This window comes from Patella vulgata, chromosome 3, assembly GCF_932274485.2.
Source record: "Patella vulgata chromosome 3, xgPatVulg1.2, whole genome shotgun sequence".
NCBI classification, from domain to species: domain Eukaryota; kingdom Metazoa; phylum Mollusca; class Gastropoda; family Patellidae; genus Patella; species Patella vulgata.
This window is the reverse complement of record NC_065881.2, coordinates 90758578-90785937: the sequence shown is the minus strand read 5'-3', so window position 1 is coordinate 90785937 and position 27360 is coordinate 90758578. Positions and strand designations below refer to the sequence as shown.

The 27360-nt window shown below is 36.4% G+C and overlaps 1 long non-coding RNA gene across 1 annotated transcript; it reads left to right on the top strand.

Moving 5' to 3' along the window:
- The first annotated feature begins 1094 nt into the window (after nt 1-1094).
- Nucleotides 1095-17827, top strand: LOC130012279 (uncharacterized). Its single transcript, XR_008787680.1, has 5 exons — nt 1095-1250; nt 13415-13574; nt 14534-14676; nt 15435-15561; nt 16276-17827. It is a non-coding gene; the product is annotated as an uncharacterized LOC130012279 (long non-coding RNA).
- The last annotated feature ends 9533 nt before the right edge of the window (nt 17828-27360 follow it).

Here is a 27360-nt window from a genome sequence, read left to right as displayed (position 1 = left end):
TTTGTGTGGTCTCCACGCGGATACACTCTTAATCGTGCAGCACTCCCTGCCATCACTACAATCATTGTTAGGTATGATATCAGTGCGGATTAATGAGCTCGCAATAATAACTTGTTTCTTTTTGCAAAATAAATTCTAGAAATTAAATGAAATGGGGTTTAACGTCCTACTGTTCAGCTCCGAACTGTGCTAATGAAGAGGGAAATGTTGCCCGGGCAGCGGCACTATCGAATTCCAACTGCCAAGGGATCTTTTACGTCCATTCCAATGTATACACGGGACATCGGTTTTTCGTCTCATCCGAAGGACTAGACAGCTGTCCTTGTCAGGCCCTCCGTTCTGCACCACTAAATTCTAGAAAACATTGACATTGATATCGTCAACAAACTATTTCACTTTACTAAGAGAAACGTGGTATGTTACATGACTATCTATAGTCTATCTGATTTAAAATGAAATCTGATTTGAACACGATTCGTTTTTAATCGTGGGACAGTTTCTTCCATCGCCAAGAAGTGAGCGTATTTGAGGCTTCCGTCTACATATAATTTAACACACTGATCAGCAGTGAATTTTCGCTAGGCCGCTACAATCATTGATAAGGAGGACATCGATGCGATTTAATGAGCCAGAAATATTAACTTTTTTCCTGCGACAAATTAAATTCTAAAACATTGTTTTTATGTATTTAAAAAATAAATAAAGGCGTTTGACGTATTTGTAGGTAAAAATTATTTCCTATTTAGTGTAAATGGGTGTTAAAATGACTGAAAGGCAACATTCCGCTCGAAGCAGTAACGTCTTATGTAAACAATGCACGCGCCATTCAGCCAATGATTGACACCGCGTGCTGTGACGGCACGTGTTAAGACAGTCATCTTTGACATAGATATTACTACTAGAATCGTAATTCTCTGTGAAACAGTTTGTAATTTAACTGTAATATAGACCTTCACTTGATTTAGTTTTTTTTCCTTATAATATATTAAATTGCATCAGTGGGCGTATTTTTCTGATAACCGCTCCTTTCGATTCATAGAAAAGCTAGTTTCAATATAAATACAATGCCATAAAAGGGCATAACTCCTCATGTGACTCCAATCTGCGCACAACCCTCGAATGGTACTTAAAGCACCGTTTCGAAGTAACCTGCGCGCTTTTATTTTTCACTCGAAGGGAAGCATTAGTCGTCATTATAAGCAGTCTTTATAAAATGTTTCATCAGATTGTACTACTTTTGGCTATTGGAGGTAAGTGCATACCAACAGTTTGACATGTAGAACTCACGTTATATAATTAATTGTGACTTGTTTTGTACATATCGTGTTTAAGTAGAAAAATTAACTCGGATTTTATCATCTAAACTCGAACTCCGGAATAAACATAGATTCAATAATATTTTAAAAGCTATAATAATAGAAGGACTACGTAAATCACAATAAAAGACATATAAGACGTTTAAAGAACGGTAAAAAGAATTATCACCATAAATAATATATTGGTTCACAAAATACAATTCTAAAGTAAATCATGGCTACTTTTAGAATAATTGTTATGCTTTTCTAAGCGTTGTTGTTGACCTGAAATATATTAGATTTTTATCCTCTAACATCGATTACAAAATGTTGTTGAACTAGCAATTTATTGATAAATTGTATGAATTAAAGGCTAATAACACTTTTCAACCACTTTTATTGTTTTTTTAAATCTTAAAAATTGAAAATATGTACATAATTCAAAAGCAGTGTTTTTTTAGATTTTGTTTGTTTGGAGCAGTTTAAGTTTGTTGGGAAAACAGTGTAAATAATCAAATAATATGTCTAATCATGTTTTGATAAGTGTGTGATTGTCTGGGCTGGTCTTTAGTCTAATGCTATGTTGCCACTGCCGTGCAATCGGTTACGATAGGATTGTTCCTATTGTGTTCACGATCTGGTACGTGTAGATCCGTTCGCATACGTGTAGATACAATCAAGACGACTACTACGTGTAGATACAATCAAGACGACTACTACGTGTAGATACAATCAAGACGACTACTACGTGTAGATACAATCAAGACGACTACTACGTGTAGATACAATCAAGACGACTACTACGTGTAGATACAATCAAGACGACTACTACGTGTAGATACAATCAAGACGACTACTACGTGTAGATACAATCAAGACGACTACTACGTGTAGATACAATCAAGACGACTACTACGACAGACCACAATATATGATAAGACCTGATAGGATAATCACGATTACTCCACGATTAAAACCACGATTTCAATCGTAGCGCGAGTCGTGATAGTGTGAACTTAGCATAAACGATGGATACCTCGGTAATACACACTTCACGAAGCAAACCAAAACATCAAATTTAATTAAACATTTATTGCAAAAAAGAGATGTAGTAATGTAAGGAATATTTAGAATTAATATTTTTTTTATCACAAATTACATAGAAAAATAAACCCGTATTGTTGAAATTAATTTTCATTTTCAATTGCAAATCACCAGGTATAAAGTAAAGAAACTAATAATTATTTTCATGTATGCGGCAATATACATCAAATAATAACTAAAATCAATACAGTGATATACAAATATTATATGATATAAAGATTATAGAATATTAAAGGAATTACGGAAGCTCAAATACGAACTATTTTTGTTTATTTCTTTTCCTATTTTTATTTTCAATTTTTAATTTTGAAAAAAGTTATTTCGAATTTCTATTTTTAATTTTCAATTTTGTACAATAATTTTCAATTTTGTACATTAATTTTCAATTTTGTACATTAATTTTCAATTTTGTACAATAATTTTCAATTTTGTACAATAATTTTCAATTTTGTACAATAATTTTCAATTTTGTACAATAATTTTCAATTTTGTACAATAATTTTCAATTTTGTAATTTTTAATTTTTATTTTTTATTTTTAATTTTGTAAAATAATTTCTAATTTTGTAAAATAATTTCTAATTTTGTAAAATAATTTCTAATTTTGTAAAATAATTTCTAATTTTGTAAAATAATTTCTAATTTTGTAAAATAATTTCTAATTATGTAAAATAATTTCTAATTTTGTAAATTTGTTTTCAGAACTATCAGAACGCCCCGGTTCACTTACATCTTGTCCAACCTCGTGGGTTTTCTCCAGGTCCTCCGGTTTCCTCCCACTGCAAAAGACCCCTACGCGCAAGCTAATTATTGAAATAAAATTAAACCCTAATTTAAGTTAGTGCCGAAATGACCTAGTTTGTGTCAAGTGGACGTTAAACCCCATTTCTCTCTCTCTCTCTCTCGCTCGCTCTCTCACTTACTGGTAGTAGTTGCGATGGGACAAAAAATTGAGGTCTCGTGTACACATTGGAGTGCACGTCAAAGATCTCTTCGCAGTTGGAATTCGATATAAGTTTAGGCCGTAGCGTCACTGTCGGGATAAAATTTCCTTCATAGTACACTGTACGGCGTATGTCCGTCTTCATTAGTCTAGTCGAAGCAGAACAGTAGGACGTTAAACCACACTTCATTTCCCTGTCGCCATGGGACCCACGGTGGCTATGCGAGTAAGACACTGTCGGCCGAGAATGTTCATAGGTATTTTCAGGCGTGGTTTCCCCCTGTAAATAACAGACGCTTGTATATTATTCGGCCTACCTCGTCTATTTTTATACTTTTATTTGACCTCGGCTGCACAACTTCCAAACGCGCTGCCTTTAAAGAAATTGCGACTAACACGCCTTTTTAAGAACTGTTTTTGTTAAGCGACACGTGTTTATAATCAGTAAACCTACGACCGTACCACAATCTCAGGCGTATAGCGGAGAGGCATATCAAGCTACGCCGTACAGGCGAGCAACATGACACGATGATGATCAAGGAATCAGTCGAGGTTTGCCGAATGGTCCTCGAGAAAAACAAAATTATGAATTATTTTACAAAATGGAAATTAAAATACAAAATTAAAAATTAATTTACAAAATTAAAAATTAATTTACAAAATTAAAAATTAATTTACAAAATCCAAAATTAAAAATTAATTTACAAAATCCAAAATTAAAAATTATTCTACAAAATCCAAAATTAAAAATAGAAATTAGAAATTATTTTTCAAAATAAAAAATTAAAAATAGAAATAGGAAATCGAAAAACAAAAAGTAGTTCGTATTTGAGCTTCCGTAAGGAATACCAATTATGAAAAATAATCTCACCTTCTTGGAAATTGATTTTTTAAGGCATAACTGAAAGAAAAAAAAAATCATGTTGATACTGGATTTTCATTGTATGCCGCAAAATATGTTAAAGATCAAATGAAACTAAAATTAAAACCATGAAAAACAATACAATAATATATGAATGGTATATTGTTACATTTAACCATGTATTATGCAAGAGCTAATTCTGCCTATTGTAGGTCTTTCTCGAGGCCTTAAATGTTATCTAAATATTAATCAGACATTAATTAACTTATCAACACCATAATCAACTCTCGATGCCAGCCTGTGATATTTAGTGGATTTGAATACGTTTTGTGATGTATGAAATAACCGTAAAAATGGATATTATCGTTGCAATGGAAGTAATGACGATCGAGGCTAGTCTAAAACTGAATCGCTAATATCTAGGTTGAGCGTGAAGCAATTTGAAATTTTCAGCATATTCTCTTTTCATTATCTATTATAGTGAGAACCACCATCTCTTTATCTACTCTTACCCAATGCTCCTTTAAATAAATCATTTTTTTATTGCACATTTTACACATTATCCACAGAATCCGCAATGGTTAATTCATGAAAAAAATTTATAAAAATTTATTAATAAGTGTTATTAATTCTATTTGTTTGTTGTTCCCAATGCGGTTTGTTGAATACGTTGGTGGAGTGGGTTATGGTGGCAATTTATTAAAACAAAATATACAGCCTAAAATTTATAACATTCCTGTACATGATGGGGAGGGGGGTGTCTAGTGAAACCATATGGCCTATCATTGAGTAAATCGGCTTGGTTTCGATTGCCCGCTTGTCCGTGACAAGGCGTAGGGTCGCCTATCTAACCTCGTGGGTTTTCTCTGCTTTCTGCACTGCTAAAAACCCATATGCGCAAGCGATTTATTGAAACAGAACTGAACCATATGTTAGTCCCGAAATGATATACTTTGTGTCGAGTGGACGTTAAATTCTCTCTCGCTCTTAAATTAAAATCTAACTCACAACCTGCTGTACGTGTTTTGACACGCACGGGTTGAAGGGTTTCACAGCTTACTGTGAATTTAGCTGTAACTATCGAGTGGAGACATAATAGATAAAGGCCATTCTTTATATCTCTTCCTAGAAAAACGTTCGAGTGGAAATGTTATAATGTGAAATTAGATAATGCATGACGTTATTTGCATTGGTTATGGACGAGCGATTAGTGTATTGAAGTAACACTTGACATATTATATTACCTTCACCTGTAGGAACAGTAGTCACTAGTATTAGTTAAACGGACTTGGTCCTCTATATTTGTGTCGAAATATTGCGTGCTACTTCGATTATTAGGGATGGGATAAAAAAGATATGGAAGAGGTGGGTGATTTCAGTTTTGATTTTGGTTTTAAACTTTCGACTTGAACCTCTATAATTGTGTCGAAATATTGTGTGTTACTTTGATTAGTGATGGGATAAGAAAGATATGGAAAAGGGAGCTGAATTCAGTTTTGATTTTGACTTTAAACTTTCGATATTTGATATTTGTCTACTTCATAAAATACACCAACACGTGTGTTAAACGAATCAAAGCGGTCTAGGTATTTAAGGAATATTTATTAGATAATAAATGACAAAAATATTTGAGAAAATTAACCCTTCCTTCATTATTGATTTCAAATTTCCTTATATCAGGTTTATTTTGATGTACTTTTTATTTTTGTCCAAGTACGAGCGTACAACAACGTAAAGCTCAATGTAATGCCAACGTCGTTATCTTTTTCGATTGGGTTGGAATATCAATTTGTGTCAGCTGAATTGTTTGTATACTTTTCATAACGCTTTCATCTTGAAAATTCAAATTTTGGCTTTATATAATTTATGCATCTCATGGTTATAAACGTTTTCATCAATTTAATCACATAGCTAGATAAACTCGTCCAACAAACTCGTCATAGCCACCGATATAGGATCATCATTCTGGATGAGTAGGTAAATAAAGTGTAATAATTTTAATATATTTACTAATGCTGATTTATTTAGTTGATATAAAACTGACACGCTGTTATCAAAATCCTTAAAATTGATTATTCAGAACCGAAGTCCTGCAAAATTATGAAATTATCATGAAACTTTTTTTCTGTAGTTCATAACTTCCTTGACATCTCTCAATACTGAATGAAGGGCATATGTAATTGTTGATTGCGGTATGAACATATCACGGCCATAGATACAGCCATCTAATAATTTGACTATATCAATATTTTTAAATACTTTTTTTCTTCAATATATATTTTCTGTAGAGGTGGTCACGCCATGTTGTCTAATCAAGCTTCTGTAAATAAATATTGTTTTTTAAAAAAAAAAAAAAATAAAATAAAATAAAAGTGTCCACCGTTCTGTATGCACACTAGTACAAAAGCGAAACTCAAAATAAGAACTAGATATGTTGAAAAGTCATTTCATGTTAGATACTTGCATCTATCGCAGTAGGATCAAACCTGATACCCACGCCCTTTTTATTTCACTTTTCTTGAACTTGTTACATTTTTAGGAAAGGGTTAAAATTTTGGACCCATTTAAAAAATAAATCAAATATCCAAACTTGGTATCTACCATAAATCTATAAATTTATTGGTGACATATCATTAAAGAGAACGCCCTTCGCTATAAATTTAAAGCTCGACAGGAAACATTGCAATGAGCCGAGAAATTCCTCTCTGGCCATTGCTGTATTGAGACTGAAAACTTGATCTTTGGCGGAGCGTGTCCATTCTAATTGTCCAATCAAATCTCTCCTGGATACAATATAGCGTCGAATTTTCATGACTTAACCGGGATGACATCTTTCAAAATAATCCTAGTGTTTGTTAGTGCTGATTTCAAGAAATATTTTACCCTTGGATTCATTGGTAACAAACATCGATACTGACATAGATAAATTTGGCCGTCGCTGAAACTCGCTATTGGAACGACAATTCTTTGACCCAAATCTCCGATATAAATTCTATAAACGTGTACCAATTATTACTGCTTACCTTTAAACATTCGATAATATTTTTTCCTTTTTTGTGAAGAAAATGCATGAATTATTTATTTTATCAAAAAAGCACATGAATTTCTATCCAGTTTGTTGAAACACAATACGTAACATGATAGCCCTTCTCTTTATCTGCTGTGCGGTCCAACAGATGATAAAACGATTCCACGTGGGAATACCGTTTACATTGTTGCTATTTTGTATGGCCTCGTTTATCACACAATAAGTTTCTCTAAAATATTCTGTTATGTACTAGTTAATTGAGCGCAATGTAGCCTCGTTTGTCACCAGACACTTTACGGTGACATATCTAGAGCTATGGTTAATCCCGCTTGTTTTTGTTTACGTCGTTATGTACTGGTTGGTGATCGGACTGTATAATTTGGGACATAAATTTGCGCTGAGTATGGCAGTGTTTGAGTGGGATTAGGTCTAACCAACCGAAACACTGCGAGGAGTATGGAAATATTGCAACATTTTAATTTACTGCGATATTATGTACAAACTAATAAAGGGTAGAGCAATGAAGTGAGAAAAAAAATGGATTTAACGTACTACCGATCCGATTGGGCTAATGCAGACGATAATACACCTTGCAATGAAATGGGCTAATGAAGACGGACATACGCCATACAGTGTGCTATGAGGGAAATTTTGCCCGGGCAGCGGCGCTACGGCCTACTCTTATATCGAATTCCAACTGCCAAGGGATCTTTTACGTGCACGCCAATATGTACACGGGACCTCGGTTTTTCGTCCCATCCGAACGACTAGACAGCTGTCCTTGTCTGGCCCTCCGTCCTGCATCACTGTCAAGGGGAAACCACGCCGGAAAATCCTGATGAACTTTCTCGGCCAATGCAGGGGTCCAACACCCGACCTCCAGGCTAGCAAGCCAGCGTCTTACCCGATTAGCCTCGTGATCTCCCAATACACCTTGCAGTGTGCTATGAAGTAAATGTTGCCCAGACAGCGGCGCTGTGGCCTACTCTTATTTAGAATTCCAATGGTCAAGAGTTCTTTTAAGTGCACACACGGGATCTCGGTATTTGATAAAATAAATAATTCATTTATTTTCTTCACAAAAAAGGAAAAAATATTATCGAATGTTTAAAGGTAAGCAGTAATAATTGGTACACGTTTATAGAATTTATATCGGAGATTTGGGTCAAAGAATTGTCGTTCCAATAGCGAGTTTCAGCGACGGCCAAATTTATCTATGTCAGTATCGATGTTTGTTCCCAATGAATCCAAGGGTAAAAATGTTCTTGAAATCAGCACTAACAAACACTAGGATTATTTTTAAAGATGTCATCCCGGTTAAGTCATGAAAATTCGACGCTATATTGTACCCAGGAGAGATTTGATTGGACGATTAGAATGGACACGCTCCGCCAAAGATCAAGTTTTCAGTCTCAATACAGCAATGGCCAGAGAGGAATTTCTCGGCTCATTGCAATGTTTCCTGTCGAGCTTTAAATTTATAGCGAAGGGCGTTCTCTTTAATGATATGTCACCAATAAATTTATAGATTTATGGTAGATACCAAGTTTGGATATTTATTTATTTTTTAAATGGGTCCAAAATTTTAACCCTTTCCTAAAAATGTAACAAGTTCAAGAAAAGTGAAATAAAAAGGGCGTGGGTATCAGGTTTGATCCTACTGCGATAGATGCAAGTATCTAACATGAAATGACTTTTCAACATATCTAGTTCTTATTTTGAGTTTCGCTTTTGTACTAGTGTGCATACAGAGCGGTGGACACTTATTTTATTTTATTTTTTTTTTTTACCTATTGGAGGTAAGTGCATACCAACACTTTGAGATGTGACCCCTCATGGCGATAAACAATTAATTGTGAGTTGTGTAATTATGATTGATTTGACTTAGTATCAAGTAATTTGTAGGAAAATGAATATATAGCTTAAGTGAATCGTTAGAAATTTTAGATATATTCAGTAAGTGGTATTGCCACTCTGAATTGAAACGTAAAAGACCACAGCTGAAAAGTAGGATGTTAAACGTCATTTCATTATTTATATCTGAACTAACGGTACCTGGCGGTAATAATAAGATCGCGGTTAATTAACAGTCCTACTGCACAAACTAGGTCGTTTCGGAACTAACATATGGTTCAGTAGTATTTCAATACATCGCTTGCCTGTAGCTAGAAATCTTTAGCAGTTGGAGCAAACTGGAAGACCCGGAGAAAACTCACCAGATTGGAAGGCGACCCTATTCCTTGTCACATTAAAGCGGGGAATCGAATCCACGCCACTTGACTCAATGGCAGACCTTATAATAGTAATAATATTAATAATAATAATAATCCCTTTATTTCAAAAGCGTAGAAAATTAGGCCTTGGGCCTTTGATGCATTTTGCCCTTTTAACAACATCAAGCATGCATAAAATCCGGAACAAATATATATGAACAGTATTTTCTCGAAGATAGGTATGAATAGTATTATACAAAATATATGTAAATGGATCAACATGGAAGTTGATGGCATAGATCAATAAAATATGGATGAACAAGAAAACATTAAATTATGAAGCACTTAAATATCTATAAATATGCTTACGAAACATGTTGATCGAGCTAATATTTTTAATATTATTTGGCAATGAATTCCATAACTGAGATCCTCTGAATTTTATACTATTTTTAACAACAGAAAGCTGGGGTCTGAGAACAATTAATCTGTTATTAATATTACTATAGGGTGTATTATAAAAGGGAAGAATATTAGTTAAATACTCCGGTTAACGATTATAAATTATTTTGTGACGGTAGGATAACATATTTAATAAATGTCTTTCCTTAATTTTTAATAAGTTTAGATCCGCAATGCCAGGAGTTAAATCTTTTTTGTGCTCTATATCTAGAATAAGTTTGAATGCTCGGTTTTGTTGTCGTTGGAGAGTATTAAGAGATATAATATCGCAGTTTTCCCATATAGCGCGTGAACAGTAGTGGAGATATGGCTGAATATATGATTTATAAAATACTGATCGGAATTTACATGGAAGGAATTCTTTCAGTTTACGTAACTGAAATATTTTTTGATTGATAATTTTTGAAATATAATTTGCGTGATCGTTCCATTGCAGATGAACATTTTCAATCGCACAATTGTTAAGGTTTATCCATAAATCTGGTGTTAAAAGTCGTTTTCTTTTCTGCTTAAAACAGCTAGACCTTCCATCCGTCAGTTTTAAATTAATTTTATTATCAACCAATACAAATACACTTTGCTTGCGGCGATTAAATATATTAAAACTAAAATCAATACAGTGAAATACAAATATTGTATGAAATGAAATGAAACGGGGTTAACGTCCTACTGTTCTGCTCCTAATATTGTATGATATAAAGAATATTTAGAATATTAAAAATATATATATGAAAACTAATCTCGCCTTCTTGGAAATTCAGTTTCATTTCTAATTTCGATGAATAATGTGAAGAAAAAAAAAAGCCCGTAACTGGAATTTGATACAGGAAACACATTACAATGATATTTAATGGTCGAGAGCGAGACATTAAATAATATATTGATACTGGACGAGGCGTTAGCCGAGTGTTGCTTCAATATATTACGCAATGTCTTTAGCTCGAGACCATTACTCAACTTAAAATACAGACACTATCTCGCACGTGCTTTTCAATGAAATACGTCACGCGAGTCCAATATTTCATCTAGTATAGATAATATAGGATTGGCAAGTCGTTGCCCGTACATTATTGGAAATAATGATGGTACGCCAACACCAAAGGATGACGTCACATCTGTATTTTAAATTTAAATAAATTCATTATTACACAATATCCACCGAAGCCGTAAATGTAAAATAGATATAATTTTTATGAAAACCGGTTAGTGTACCAGCAGATTCTTATCCTCCACGATTTACGCAAATATTTCATAAATAAGTGTTACGTTGGTGGAGTGGGTTATGGTAGCGATTGGTTTAAAACAATATATACAGCCTAACAGGTATACCATTCTCCGTCACTAATATATTGGCCGACTAGACACGGATGTTGGTAAATGGTCCGTTCAAACGGATATTTACAAAAGCTTACTACGAATTCTGCTGTTTGTTTGGTCCTGATGCGTATAAAAGTCATGCTTTATATTGCTTTCTAGAAAAACGATTGAGTGGTGTCGAAATGTCGATGTGTCCGATGTGATGGCATAAGACCAATATGGAAGAGGGAAATGATTTCTAGTTATGCAACGAATAATCTTTAGATGACAAAACTACTGAGAAAATTAATCCTTCCGTCATGTTTGATTTCTAATTTCTTTGCATAAGGTTTATTTTTATGTACGTTTCATATGTGGACGTATATTGCCGTCACCCCTGTCTGTGTGTATGCGTGTCGCCAGTGTGTATGGTGCCTATAGGCCACAATTCTTAACTGATCATCTTGAAACCTTGCATTCTTATACCTTATACCCTGTGGATGATTCCCAGGGGTAGTGACGCCGATTTTTTTGTATTTGTTTTTCGTGTACAGGCCGCATTTCTAAACGGATCATTTTTAAACTTTCCATACTTTTTCTATATACCCTAAGCATCACCCCTATTGTCTTTGGTGCATACCCAACCCTCAGGGCCAGAACCACGCCCATTTTCTCTTTGCGTGTCTTAATGGATCGTCTTGAAAACTTTTCACACCTATTCCTTATACCCTAAGGATGACCTCCATTCTTTTTGGTGCATACATGACTCTCTGAGGTAAACTCACGCCTAGCTTTTGTGTGCGTCTGTGTGTTGCCTACAGGTAGCAATTCTTTAACGTTCCTTTTGTTTTGGGTGAATGTCCGATCAACAGGAAAAAAAGCCACGCCCATTTGTTCTTTGTTTGACGGCCTACAGGCTAGAAGTCGTAATGGATCGTCTTGTAGCTTGGCATATGTAATCCTTATAGCCTAAGGAAGGCAACTATTTATTTTGCTGCATGTGCCGACCCCCAGGGGCAGAGCCACGCTCAATGTTTGTTTTTATCGTATACATGCTGCATTTCTAAATGGATCATCTTGGATCTTAGTATACTTATTCCTTATACCCTAAGGACAATAACTATTGATTTTGAGGCATGATCCGCCCCCCATGGACAGTGCCACACTCACCTTTAAATATATTTTCTGTAAATAATTTACATGTTGCAATTATTACCAATTAGGATCCAATTCTGCATGATCCATCATAAGATTGTACCTATTTATATTGGTCCCTGACCATATTTACTAATGCTGATTTATTAGTTGAAATAAATCCCCCACATTGATTCTGAAACATTTTCTGTAGTTCATGACTTCATCGACATCACCGAAGGATTCTGAATGAAGCAAATGTGTAATTGTTAATTGTGTTATGACCTTATCATAATTACACTATACCAATATTTTAAATACTTTACTTCTTCCATATAAAACTTCCACATTGGTTACCTGGACCCCAAAGATTCGGAATGAAGGGATTATGTAGTTATTTATTGTGGTGTGAACATGGCATCTAACGTTTTTACTGTACCTATGTTTTAAATACTTTACTTCTTGGCCCACTCGACACAAACTAGGTCATTTCGGGACTAACATATGGTTCAATTTTATTTCAATAATTCGCTTGCGCGTAAGGGTCTTTAACAGTGGGTGGACCCAGAGAAAACCCTCGAGGCTGCACATGCGACATTACTCCGTGACACATACAACCGGGGAATCAAAACCACGCAAGTTGACTCAATGTCAGACCTTATGATACAACGCGCACGCGCTAACCTTTCGATCACCCCCCCCCCCATTTAACGAATAGTGTCTCACTCGTCCATAGATCTGTATAGACCTTCTCGTGAACTATCTACTAATTTGTGTTTTAAATTAATCACAAAGAAGCTCCCCGATCTTGAACTTCTAAAGCGTTACCCACATGTTTATATTCATTCGGCTTCCGGAAATGACCGGTTGTAATTTACCGTCTGCTTCAAGATGAATCTTGGGTTGATAATATAGGACAATTTTCTTTCTGCAAATTTTGAGTCCTTATGTTGGTTATAGTCTCGCCATTTTAATTCTAAACCAGAATTTGCACATTTAAGGTTACCATTTAGACCTGTAATGTCAGGTTAAAACCGATGTAATAATAATAATATTAATTTTTATTTTGTCTCACTAGGTTATGCTGTTAATGGACAATTTGATACCAGTTCTTGTGCAGACTTTAATTCCAAAATTGACAAATGTTATACAGATAATAATCTTACAGTAAGGGGTGATGTACGAACACTGTCAGCTATACAAAGATTGTTCCTTCAAGACACAGCAGAAATATGCGGGTATTTATTAATCAATGTTAGAAATATTTGTTAGTTGAGAGGATAGTTCAGTAACGGTTAGGAATGAGGGTCTGGTAATGAACAACCTTTAGTTTTCCGGATCGGATGAACAATCTAGATTGCGTGCTTTTAACAGATCACTTGTAATGTTCCCCCTAACACATTCATGTATACCCGGTTTCATTACATCAGTTACTTGACCAAGTTCTAAAAATGAACATTTTCTGCTTAGGCTATTTGTAAGTAGAGACTTCAATCGGATCGGTTGAGACTTTGGCGCTAGATAACTTTTGATTCTTATTTAGTGAGAGTGGTGAAACATCGTGTATAGTTTTACAACATCAATACATTTCTTGTTTAGGCTAAGTAGAGACTTCAATCTGATTGGTCGAGACATTGGGACACACTAATTTCACAGCCAGGTACTTTAAAAACCATGACTGGGTTCGATCGGGAATACTTTCTGCTTATGATTAGTTCTCACTATCCCGATGCGTGCGTCCACTGAAATCGTGGTGATCCTAGTAGGTCTTATATACTCACGTAAGTAACGCGTAACGCATCGCACGACAGTGGGGGACCTAGCATTAGGCTAATAATATACAACCAGGTTGATTGCTCGATACTTTAAAACAAAAATAAATATGCAATTAATTAATATGTGTCATCAATTTATTTTGGAATTGCAGCGGGAGCATCAGCCTCTATCTGCTTAAGTTTTAATATGTTATCTTCTTCATCCGAAAGCGGGACATTGCTACATAATATTTGGCAATAATTTAAACATACAAAATGCAATTGTCTAGTCCAAGATCTCCCAAATGCAAACGGCTCATTATATCTACTGTACTGTACTTTATAAATCGAATGTTTGATTTTTTACGATAACGAATAGAAAGGATATACATGATTTCGCCACCTTTCAAAAACTATTGCAAATCCTGATTAATAAATTTCAGTGCATTGAAAGACAGCTTTAAGAATGCCGTGGGTTGTTTCATTGACCTACTTAGAGGATGTGTTTCGGCTAATGACAGGACATTGGTAGCTTCTTCAAGTAATTATAAAGAAGCATATGATCTGCTCTGTAGTGACGGACCTAGTAAGTTAAACTTTATCAGCAACATATATTCATATGTTGATTAGCAGTGACCAGGCAAATGACATTATTTATGTTAAAAGTCAGTTCCGGGTTGACTCGGAGAAACAGTAAACATTTGTATTGGTAAGGATTCAAATGCAACTAACAGAATAAGATGAAGAACGTGTGCCTATGTGCAAATGTTGTAAAACACAGCAAATAAAATGACCTATGTAAGACTATCCTGCTTCGTAGAACCAAATTGGAGAAATGGCACTATCCTAGTCACAGGTTTCCAACTCGTCAATGGGAAACTATCCTGTGTCACAGAAGTTTATAAAATAATATCTTAATCAACCCAACGTCTGCACTTAAAAGTAGTTAACACACTTAATATCTGGCTATTTCGTCCAAACTTTGAATTGAGATACGTTATAGAATTTGAGGGAGGGATAATACCATTTTTGTAGATAGATAAAAATCATGTATTGCATAAGAACTATAGCACTCATGGTTACATCAGCGCTCTTGTAACATTGTGGTAATAACTACCTGAGGGTCTGATATACGACCAATTCTCAGAAATAGCGGAATGTGGGGTTGGAGAGTTATTCAATAATCATTCCAGAAATAATCAGATTACGTCGATGTGGCTGTGACAGCCACTTTTTAAACGTAATGTGTAATTAATGTTTTTAAATTGGTGATTGGTCATGTATCTGTTTAATTTATCTTTATATCTTGTTAATTTATCTTTATTCTGATGATGAACTTTTCAGCTGATAGAAACTGTGTTGGAACATATGTAACATCTTGTTTAGGGCGTAAATTGACTGCAGCTGGTCTCAATCCGCGGGGGCCATTCACCAGCGACACTTACGACGTCCAGAAAAATCATATCTGCAAGTAAGTGTTTATTATATGTTTGACCGTTATTCGTGTACATGCAATGTAAAAGGTTAGTTGTAATAAACATATGGGCTGTCAATGGTAGTGTTATTCAAATATGCAAATCGCAATAGTAATATGTCAACTATGAGGCATCTTGAGGATAGAGGAGTTACACATGTGAGTAATCTTAAGTCTCTGTGATGCGAGAGACGCTTATTAAAAAGAATATGAAATTCTCCAACAGAATATATCCACGACTTCAAACTGGCTATCTTCTGTCCATATAGGTATAAGTAGTTGATGGATATCTTGCATGGGGCAGGACTGCTTACTTGATTCACATACACTAACATCTGATACCACTCCCCATAGCATTTGTTTCATCAATGTCTTCAAATATACGATCTGGTAATTTGGATAGTCTAAAATCAAGGCCAGGTCATGCCAGGGAGTCACTCGACTCAATAGTACACTTATTTCGCACTTGGTATACATGCACATTAAATATTTGACTACAATTTTGAGATCAGAGATATTAGTTGTATTGAAGTTGTCATTGTAATAGTGCCTTAATACATCTTGGAAAGTCTGCAATAAATAATACTTAGTGTGCTCTGTCAATAATTAAAAGTAAAAGATGTTATCCTGAAATTGAAATCAAAGATGACATGATAGGTATAAAATTCAAGCATATGGTTACTTTCAATTTTTTTTTTTTTTTTTTTACAGGCAGGCTGAATTTTATTTGACCTGTATAAACGCAAAACCGGTGGAGCCGAATTGTAGAGCAGCCTCCATAGAAAAGGATGCCAAAATAGTTACCAAACTAGCCCCTGAAGCATGCGGGGCTATGTCCATAATTTATACATCCCTACTTCTGGTCGCTTCTCTCCTTGTCACTCTCTGTAATGCTATCGGTTAATATCGTCCATAGTCACATGTTTTAGCATTTAGTACTTTTTTTTTTAAAAAAAAACACAGTATTACTGTATCTATTATATGCGTATGATCCGTTGAGATTTTCTATAAGATTGTTTGTTCAGACTTCATGATGATTTTAAATCGGATTATATTTCTGAACTATTCAAATAAATATGGTTGTCTGCCGGGTTATACCAATGTATTAACTATTTTTGTTGAGTGATTATATGCGTTTACCCGGTGCCCCCACCCATCTGTCCATAACTCGTGTAAATTCGATAAAGATTGGATTTTGATAATAGTTTGCACTTCCTGGAATGTACAAATCCCAGATCTCAGAGACTTTGAGTGAATAACAGTTCCTCTTCTGATGGGCGGTTATATTTAACAGTATTTCGTAACTTCTAAATCACAAATTCACCTATGGTCTTAAGCTAAAACACGGCCATTGTTAGTCTGATACATATAATAGTCACATATTTTAACATTTAGTAGTTTGTTTGTTTTTTAAAAAAGTATTATGCTATCTATTATATGCGTATGATCCGTTGACATTTTCTATACGATTGTTTGTTCAGACTTCATGATGATTTTAAATCGGATTATATTTCTGAACTGTTCAAATAAATATGGTTGTCTGCCGGTTATACCAATGTATCAACCATTTTTGTTGAGTGATTATATGAATTTACCCAGTGCCTCCATCCATCTGTCCATAACTCGTGTAAATTCGATAAAGATTGGATTTTGATATTTGTTTACACTTCCTGGAATGAACAAATCCCAGATCTCAGAGATTTTAAGTGAATAACAGTATGGCGGTATATTAGATTCAAAATTCTAACATGCTATCGTCTAATTTCTTACTTCTACTCATGTAATTTCTAACTTCCATTCATGTAATTTCTAATTTAAGACAATGTATAATCCAACTTATTTATTTGTTCAGTGTAAATTTTAATTCTATTTCATCTTATTTCTATTATTAAGGCGAAAAATGTCTAGTCGCTTTACATGTTAAGCATGAACGGCAAACAAATTTAGAATTTTGATACTTCTACCTAGCAACCATCATTATGACGCCACCGTTCGCTCAATTTCTATTCCATATTTAGTGTTCTAGTTTAAATAATATTTTATGTAATCTTTCCTATTTAGTGTTCTAGTTTAAATAATAATTTATGTAATCTTTGCTATTTAATATTTATTGTTCTAGTTTAAATAATATTTTATCTTATCTTTTCTATTTAATATATAATGTTCTAGAATTGGGTTTAAATAATGTTTTATGTATTCTTATTTAGCTAGAATGTCAGTAAGATTTAGTTTGTATAACTATATAATAAAGTAATCATAATAACATATTCGTTTGTGTTTTATATGTTTTGAATATGTCTAAAGTATCAGCACGGATGTTAGCTCATGACGACTTCCTTTCAATTTTGTACCCATTCATTTTGCCAATGTATACTCTCCGCATTCGGAGAGAACAGGACACAACCTTCTTTCCTAACGATAGTGCTCTTGGGTCATTCTGTTATCCAATTGTATCAGAAAATCAAAAATTTGCGTTCTTCTACTTTGGTCTGAAATGCTTGGAAAATGGGTTTGCATTCGTGACGCCCCTTCGGCGCGTACTTGTGTGGGCCTTGGTCAATGACCTGGCAGGTCAGCCCGATACGCTCGGCGAAAATCGACAGGAAATGAGATCTTTGCGCTATAAACATGTAATTTATGTTTAATCATAATTGGATAAAAATTGTGACCTCATGAGTGTCCACAAGCCACAAACGTGACCTTTTCTTCAATCAGGGGTCATTATCCAGGAAGTTTCAATTCAATAAGCGCGAATATCGACCGGAACCGATAACTTTGCGATATAAAAGTATTTCTTAGGCTTCATCAAAATCACATAAAAATTGTGACCTCTAGCTAGTGGGTCCACCATTTGCATACGTTGAGTGTCCATTTTGTCCGGCAGTTTCGGTCCGATTTGTACGAAATTCGAATTCAACCATTAATATGATGTAGCAGTTATATATTTGAACGGCTTTTAAAATCGGATAAAAAATGGTGATCTATAGAGGGGCCACATGCCAAAAGGCGATTTTTCGTGCAATCAGGGGCCATTATCCAGGAAAGTAACAGTGCGATATGCGCGAATATGGAAAGGACAGATAATATAGTTGCTCCACATTTTGTCATGTTATATCCCCGACACCCCGCCTTTGAAACTATAAGTGATCCAATTACTAACACATATTTGACTGAAATCACAAAAAATCGCAACAATTCCCCTAGAGGCTAGAGCACTAGCAATGGAATTAGTAGACTCTGAATTAGTAGACTCAAAATATATACAGAAGGATCGGAAGATTATACAAAGGTGGCAACTGGTTATGGCATATTCATACCCACACAAAAGCTGAACAGTGAACATCAGAAAAGGGCTACCAGAACATTGTTCTGTGTACACTGCAGAACTGATGGCTATTAAAAATGCATTATAATGGCTAGCTACGCAGACACACACAAAAAACCGTATTCCTGCCCGACTCCCTAAGTGTATCAAATCTATTGAATCGGGCTCCTCCAAAAGCGGGCAGACGACAGATAATTGGCCTCTCAGCTTATCTGAGATTGCATTGAGAAAATAGGTATGACAAAACGTGTAAATTTAAAGTGTGTATCATTTTAACTATTAAGTTGCATAAAGGACATATTTTCATTTATAAATACATGTATATTTATTTACGTATAATATAAGTTTTTCTTGTTACATGTGTTTGGTGTCATATAGCCCGGTTAAAGCTGCTGTGCCATACAACTCCATTTGCATTCAAGGGGGTTGGGTGGCCGAATGGTTAGCACGTGCGCTCTGTATCACAAGGCCTGTCATTGAGTCAACTGGCGTGGTATTGTACGTGACAAGGAGTAGGGTAGCCTGTCCAACCTCGTGGGTTTACTCCGGACCCTCCGGTTTCCTCACACTCCTAAAAACCCCTCCGCGCAAGCGAATTATTAAAATAAAATTAAACCATATGTTAGTGCCGAAATGACCTAGTTTGTGTCGAGTGGACGTTAAACCCCTTTCTGTCGCTCTCCCATGTGCATTTTCATTTTAAAAAATACATTTCAGCTTGACTAACGTCCCAATGAATGAACATGTCTGTATATTGGAACTGCATTTGATATTGTCATTTGCAACATCTAATATACTATTCAAAAAAAGTGGGGGATATTTGATTTTGGGGGCATAATACTAAAATATGCAAATGACTACGAAAAAAGTCACTATAGAACCTAACAGAAGAAACATTTCCAGTTACATGTGACGCCCAAACGCACCAATAGCTACCGCATGAAATGCAGGTGATGCTTGGGATCATCATGGGGGTCCAACCCAAGATTTGCACGACTCTGACTTTGAATGTCACAGTCATTGTGGCATTGAATTCCAGGGTGGAAACATCAGTTTAATTGTTTTAGTGACCAGAAAACAAATTTTGATATGCGTCGGCTTACCCAAAATGAAAGGTTACGTGCCCTTGGCATGCTACAGATAGGCACAACACAGGCGGTTGTGGCGCGGACGATGAATGTTTCTCAGTCTGTCATAAGCAGGCTATGGTCCAGATACCGTGATACACAATCTGTACAGGACAGACCACGCTCAGGTCGACCAAGGGCGACAACTCAAGCCCAGGATCGATTTATCCGTACCTTGGCCTTGAGAAATCGTGTCATCACAGCAAATCAGATCAGCGTTCGTCTTCAAACAGACACTGGTGTGAGAGTGAGTGGCCAGACGATTCGGAATCGACTGCATAGGGGTCACCTTCACGCCCGACGCCCTCGCGTGATCCCTAGTTTGAGAGATCATCACATTCAGGCAAGACTTCGTTGGTGTAGGGATCGTCAACACTGGGATAATCGACGCTGGAGCAATGTGATGTTTTCAGATGAGTCAAGGTTCACTGTTGATTTTTTGGACAGACGTAGGAGGGTGTGGCGTCGTCGAAACGAGCGCTTCCAAGACGTTAACGTCATCAGACATGATCGATTTGGGGGTGGTTCTGTTATGGTGTGGGGAGGCATCACTGTTGCTGGAAGAACGGCTTTACATGTTGTTGCAGGGCGTGTTACAGGCCAGTACTACCGGGACAACATCTTGGCAGTCCATGTTGTGCCGTTCGCACGACGTCATGGCCGCCGTTTCATCTTCCAGGATGACAACGCAAGATGTCACAGGGCCAGGATCGTTACAGGTTACCTCCAACAACAGAACATCACCACATTACCTTGGCCAGCACTGAGTCCCGACCTCTCCCCCATCGAGCATGTCTGGGACATGCTTGGACAAAGGTTACGTCAACGTCAACAACGTCCTGCCAATGTCCAAGAACTGGCTGCTGCGTTGCAACAGGAATGGGACAATCTGGACCAAAATGACCTTAGACGTCTCATTAGGATTATGCCACGTCGGATCAATGCTTGTTTGGCAAACAGAGGAGGATTTCCCCGTTACTGACTTGGTTGTGATGCTGTGGTAACTTTGCTGTTTGACCCCGGGTATCATTTTACCCTTATAATGGTCAGTCTGTGCCTTACTTGGTCTAACGATCATTTGGAATAAATCGATGAATGTGAACTTCATTTCATTTTGTCATTTGTTTCTTCGTCAGTTTCATTAGGTGACTTTAATAACACTTAAAAATCAAATATCCCCTACTTTTTTTGAATAGTATACATTATAAGCATCTATGGTTAAGTTGACATTATTGAAATGGCTTGTACACACAACGTATTTTTCTCAAAAAGCAGTTACCAAATCGTCACCTGAAACCGCGATCTATTATCAAATGTAAATAAATCAGTTGATAGAATCCTATGTATACTTAAATTTACTAAAAAACATAAAAAAAACAATGAATAAAACCATGATCTTTGAAAAAGCCAAAGAATAATATGATCGTATGCACGGTTAACATGAACCAGAAAACAACCCTAACTGTAAAACAGGGGAGGTATTGGAAAATGAAGACTAAAAATACAAGATTTGTGTCGATTATTTTCTGACTTAAAATTTTACTTTTACAAAAACGTAACTTAAACTCTAAGATGACAACTAAATATATTATGAAGACAGTTTTTAATTAGTTGTTCTGCAACCGGAACCGGTGTGTTTGATCCTCAAGACTTAGTAACATTACTAGACTCATATGTATACTACTTGCATTAGTGAGTACTAGTTTTGTAATATACTTATCCACATTAAGTAGTTCCTTTAATCTGCTCCAGTTTGGAAAATGTATTTGATGCTTTATATCTTAATTAGAATAATGTTGGTAAGAGTAATTGTCTACAGTTATTGCATATTAATTTGAACCAATTAGCCTCCAACTTATACACTACATTGAGCTCATTACAGGTGATGCTTCCTTCATCCTGTTTTCCTTTTAAGGCTTGAAATTATATAAAATTAACTACAATACACATCATACATGCTTTACATTTCACTTTCTTAGAAGGTTAACGGAATGATGGTTAACATGTTTGATACAAAATTAGTTAGTGCCATAGTAGTTATGAGCTATTCTGTTAGTCAAGTATATATATATTGGTTACTATACTATAATATGTACATTAGGTACATGCATATATTTCTTTATTGATAAAGTACATTCATATTTATTTATCACTGTTTGATTAAAATACATGACACTTGATGCATTCCTATATAAGTTGATCAGGAACATACATATTTGATATATTTATTATGCTATTATATTGATATGCTATTATATTGATAAAGTACATACATGTTTTTATATTTCTATACATACACATTTAAATGTTTCTATAGTGATAAAGTTCATACATATTAAAATATTATTATAATGATAAAATACATACATATTGGAAGGTACATACATATAAGCTATAAGGAGAATGAAAATGTATGTAAATAAGCAGTTCGGATAAAAATTCAAGCGAGGGTAACTGGCGAGTAACATGGTGAGTGGGTCCTAGCTAGCTAAGCCAAAAGAATGGGCACAGCAGCTTGTGGTGTCTTGCTATTACTATTAGTGTGAGGGAGCTCTGCAGAAGGAGTATTTAAGTAGATTCTTGAAAATGCAGCTTTCAAACTTACTTGAAATTTTTAGGTCCTAGCTTGCTAAGCCAAAGCATGGACACAGCCGATTGAGGGTCTTGCTATTGGTTTTAGGGACCTCTTCAGAAGGAAATGAAAAATAGAGTCTTGAGAAATTCAGCTTTCAGACTTACTTGAAATATTTGAGACAATCACATATACTATTCAAAAAAAGTAGGGGATATTTGATTTTGGGGGCATAATACTAAAATATGCAAATGACTACGAAAAAAGTCACTATAGAACCTAACAGAAGAAACATTTCCAGTTACATGTGACGCCCAAACGCACCAATGGCTACCGCATGGAATGCAGGTGATGCATGGGATCATCATGGGGGTCCAACCCAAGATTTGCACGACTCTGACTTTGAATGTTACAGTCATTGTGGCATTGAATTCCAGGGTGGAAACATCAGTTTAATTGTTTTAGTGACCAGAAAACAAATTTTGATATGCGTCGGCTTACCCAAAATGAAAGGTTACGTGCCCTTGGCATGCTACAGATCGGCACAACACAGGCGGTTGTGGCGCGGACGATGAATGTTTCTCAGTCTGTCATAAGCAGGCTATGGTCCAGATACCGTGATACACAATCTGTACAGGACAGACCACGCTCAGGTCGACCAAGGGCGACAACTCAAGCCCAGGATCGATTTATCCGTACCTTGGCCTTGAGAAATCGTGTCATCACAGCAAATCAGATCAGCGCTCGTCTTCAAACAGACACTGGTGTGAGAGTGAGTGGCCAGACGATTCGGAATCGACTGCATAGGGGTCACCTTCGCGCCCGACGTCCTCGCGTGATCCCTTGTTTTAGAGATCATCACATTCAGGCAAGACGTCGTTGGTGTAGGGATCGTCAACACTGGGATAATCGACGCTGGAGCAATGTGATGTTTTCAGATGAGTCAAGGTTCACTGTTGATTTTTTGGACAGACGTAGGAGGGTGTGGCGTCGTCGAAACGGGCGCTTCCAAGACGTTAACGTCATCAGACATGATCGATTTGGGGGTGGTTCTGTTATGGTGTGGGGAGGCATCACTGTTGCTGGAAGAACGGCTTTACATGTTGTTGCAGGGCGTTTTACAGGCCAGTACTACCGGGACAACATCTTGGCAGTCCATGTTGTGCCGTTCGCACGACGTCATGGCCGCCGTTTCATCTTCCAGGATGACAACGCAAGATGTCACAGGGCCAGGATCGTTACAGGTTACCTCCAACAACAGAACATCACCACATTACCTTGGCCAGCACTGAGTCCCGACCTCTCCCCCATCGAACATGTCTGGGACATGCTTGGACAGAGGTTACGTCAACGTCAACAACGTCCTGCCAATGTCCAAGAACTTGCTGCTGCGTTGCAACAGGAATGGGACAATCTGGACCAAAATGACCTTAGACGTCTCATTAGGAGTATGCCACGTCGGATCAATGCTTGTTTGGCAAACAGAGGAGGATTTACCCGTTACTGACTTGGTTGTGATGCTGTGGTAACTTTGCTGTTTGACCCCGGGTATCATTTTACCCTTATAATGGTCAGTCTGTGCCTTACTTAGTCTAACGATCATTTGGAATAAATCGATGAATGTGAACTTCATTTCATTTTGTCATTTGTTTCTTCGTCAGTTTCATTAGGTGACTTTAATAACACTTAAAAATCAAATATCCCCTACTTTTTTTGAATAGTATATAATACATTTAGTGATTGGCTGTTTATAGGTTTTCAGTGTTTTGTACAGACATGGCTCTGATAGAGTATGACAGTTAACAGTAGATCTTGTATGAGTTAGATATTTGATCAGTAACAGCCTTTCCAATCAATCAGGTTATAAATTTTTTACCAATTTGAAGACCATGCTTATGCAAGGTGTTATATGGTGGCAATTAATTTATGATACTGGTTAATTTCCCTTAAGGGGAGGAAAAACAAATCCCAGATTAATTCGTATAGATGGTATCAAACATACTCTCAGTGCAGGCTTTCAATTATCAAATTGTTTTAGTATCATGTCATTTGCTCATGCATATATATATATATATATATACTGAACGCCATGGAAAACGCATCACTTAGTTTTTCGTATAACAAAATGATCCTGTAAACATATCTTATTTATTTTGCTTCTTATTGTGCAATATTCAAATGGGAACACCTCAATAACAACACATTTGTACACTTATGGGTGTTTAATCTGTAATCAAGGGTACAAAATCAGAGGGGTCAAAACCAAAAGTACGACACAGTGGTCAGTTGCGCGTGTGTCCTCCGCGGGCCATCATCACGGTAGGCTACAGCATTAACGCGACCCCTGCAAATGTGTAGGGCCGTCCGGTGATGAAATATGAAGCCTCCCCACACCATTACACTTCCCCCACCCATCGATTCGTTTCGAAGACGGAGCAGTCTGCAAGACGTTCCCCAAGACGTCTCCACACACGTTGACGGCCATCAGCGTGATAAAGATGAAAGCGACTCTCATCACTGAAGAGCACACTTTGCCAGTCTACTCTTCTCCATGTCTGGTGTCCTTGAGCCCATATCAAACGCTGCTGACGGTGATGATCCCTGAGGATACCTCCAACATAAGGTCGTCGTGCACGGAGTCCTACTTCTCTTAGACGACGTCTTACGGTGTTGGCACTTACTGGTCCTTGTCTTCCGACGACTGCTGCACCTGTTCGAGTCGCTGGGCGGAATCTGTCACGCAGATGAGTGACCCGGATGTAGCGGTCTTGAGCCTGGGTTGTAACGCGTTGTGGACCAGGACGTTGACGGTCACGTGTTGATCCAGTAACTCGAACACGTTCCACCAACCTTACAATAGTGGACTGATAACAATTGAAGTGTCTGGCAATAGCAAGTGTAGACATGCCAGCCCGGGACATTCCCATGGCTTCATTCCGTTGATTTTCAGTAAGTCTCGGCATCTCTAGCTCGATTCCTTCACACGTCCAACAACAAATTACGACAGATTGAAGTTTCACAGTTCATGCTGCACGTGAATATTGGGTTTTTCATGTGCATCTCGTGCAATTTTTTTTTGTGCACGCGGGCCGATATTTTTTGCGTTTGGGAGCATTGTGTGAAACAATAGTTCATAGTATTGCATAATATTATACATACAAAACCACCTAGTAATAAAATATTTGGGAAAAAAAGTGATGAGTTTTCCATGGCGCTCAGTATATATATATATATATATATATATATATATATATATAAATATAAATAACAAACTGAAGATTGGTCTTCATATAAATATATATATCCAAAATTATTAGCACAACCGCAAAGCTGCACTACTTTGTTTCACGGTAAATTATGAAAAGATAAAAAAGGTATACCTGTGGAAGGGTCAGCAAGATTTGTAGCGCCAGAGTTCATGGTATTGTTTATGTGCTACAAGGTTATGATACTGGATAATAGACCTTAACAGTACCTACTCATGATTATATAGATATGCTTATATGCTACCGTTATTAGCATCTTGGTTTTATTTTGATTTATAGTATTAATAACGTATTTTATTAAAGGATACAATGGTTACTGGTGAGTAATTAGCTGGTAATGCCAAGTTCATACTCTCGAAGTTCACATGCTGTCGGTACATATCGAGGTAAGTCTATTAATCTTCTTAGGAGCAATATCTTGTCTTGGTCTTCTACATTAGCTGGGAATAGGCAGATGAAATGTTTACCATCAATAGTCCAGCATCCCTTAATATGTTTATCGTTGAAGGATTTCTTTTAAACATATATGCTCTGTGTTTTGTTAGGTCTTCATTTATGTAAATGTTTCCTGGAGCTTGTTTACCACCTTTTTGTTCATCATAATTTATTTTTGTTTTTGTAGGAGCTTAGCCTTACTATAATCTGGCGGGAAAAAATTGATGACATGGGACCTACTCTGTTACAGTTTTCAATATTGACAGATGTTATATCTGGAATGACATTTTCACCAGGTTTTTCTATTATCCCTCCAATCCTTATGCAATTTCTTCTTCCACAGTTCATCGCGTGCATTTTGCATACCGATAGTTCATTGGCCAATCACGCTATTTTACCGACATTTCGCCTAATAGTTTGGATGCAGCTATGGCGGGTGTGGCGCCAGGCAGGGTAAGCTTACTCTTCCGGACACCTGTTACCACTGTTTGTCGTGTAATTTGTACACGAGGAGCAATCCATTTGCTGATTACACTATTTTGCTTGAATAAACTATTTTGCCTATAACGTTTTTTAGGAATTCTGTCTTATGGTTTAGATTGTTCGTACTTGGTTTTATTTTATTGTTCCAAATCATCACATTTTTCTTTTATGTCATAGTGAAGCTGAAGTGTTGTGGCTGCAAGATCATCCTTTAGTTTGTTGATTTCATTTTTCAGGGGATCAACAATTATTGTTAGCTGTTGGCACAGAATGTCCTGTATAATAGCAGACAACATATTTTGAATTTGGGGAAGGGTAAAAGCCTGTACAATTTTGTCTGACAGCCCAGATATTGATTTTTCAAGACAATCGCTGATGATATTTTCATCGAATTCTGAGGCTGATTTCTTTGAGTCATGTCAGTATTGAAGGGCTCTGGCGGCGTGTGAGTACAGGGGAGGGTATCTATACTCTCTTCGTTATTGTGTTTGGGTGATGATTGTTTGCTGAAGAATGAGGAAAGGTCAACTTGCTTTGTCTTTTTAAGTAATTCTCATGTAGTTGTTTCAGTTGACATATATTCCTTTT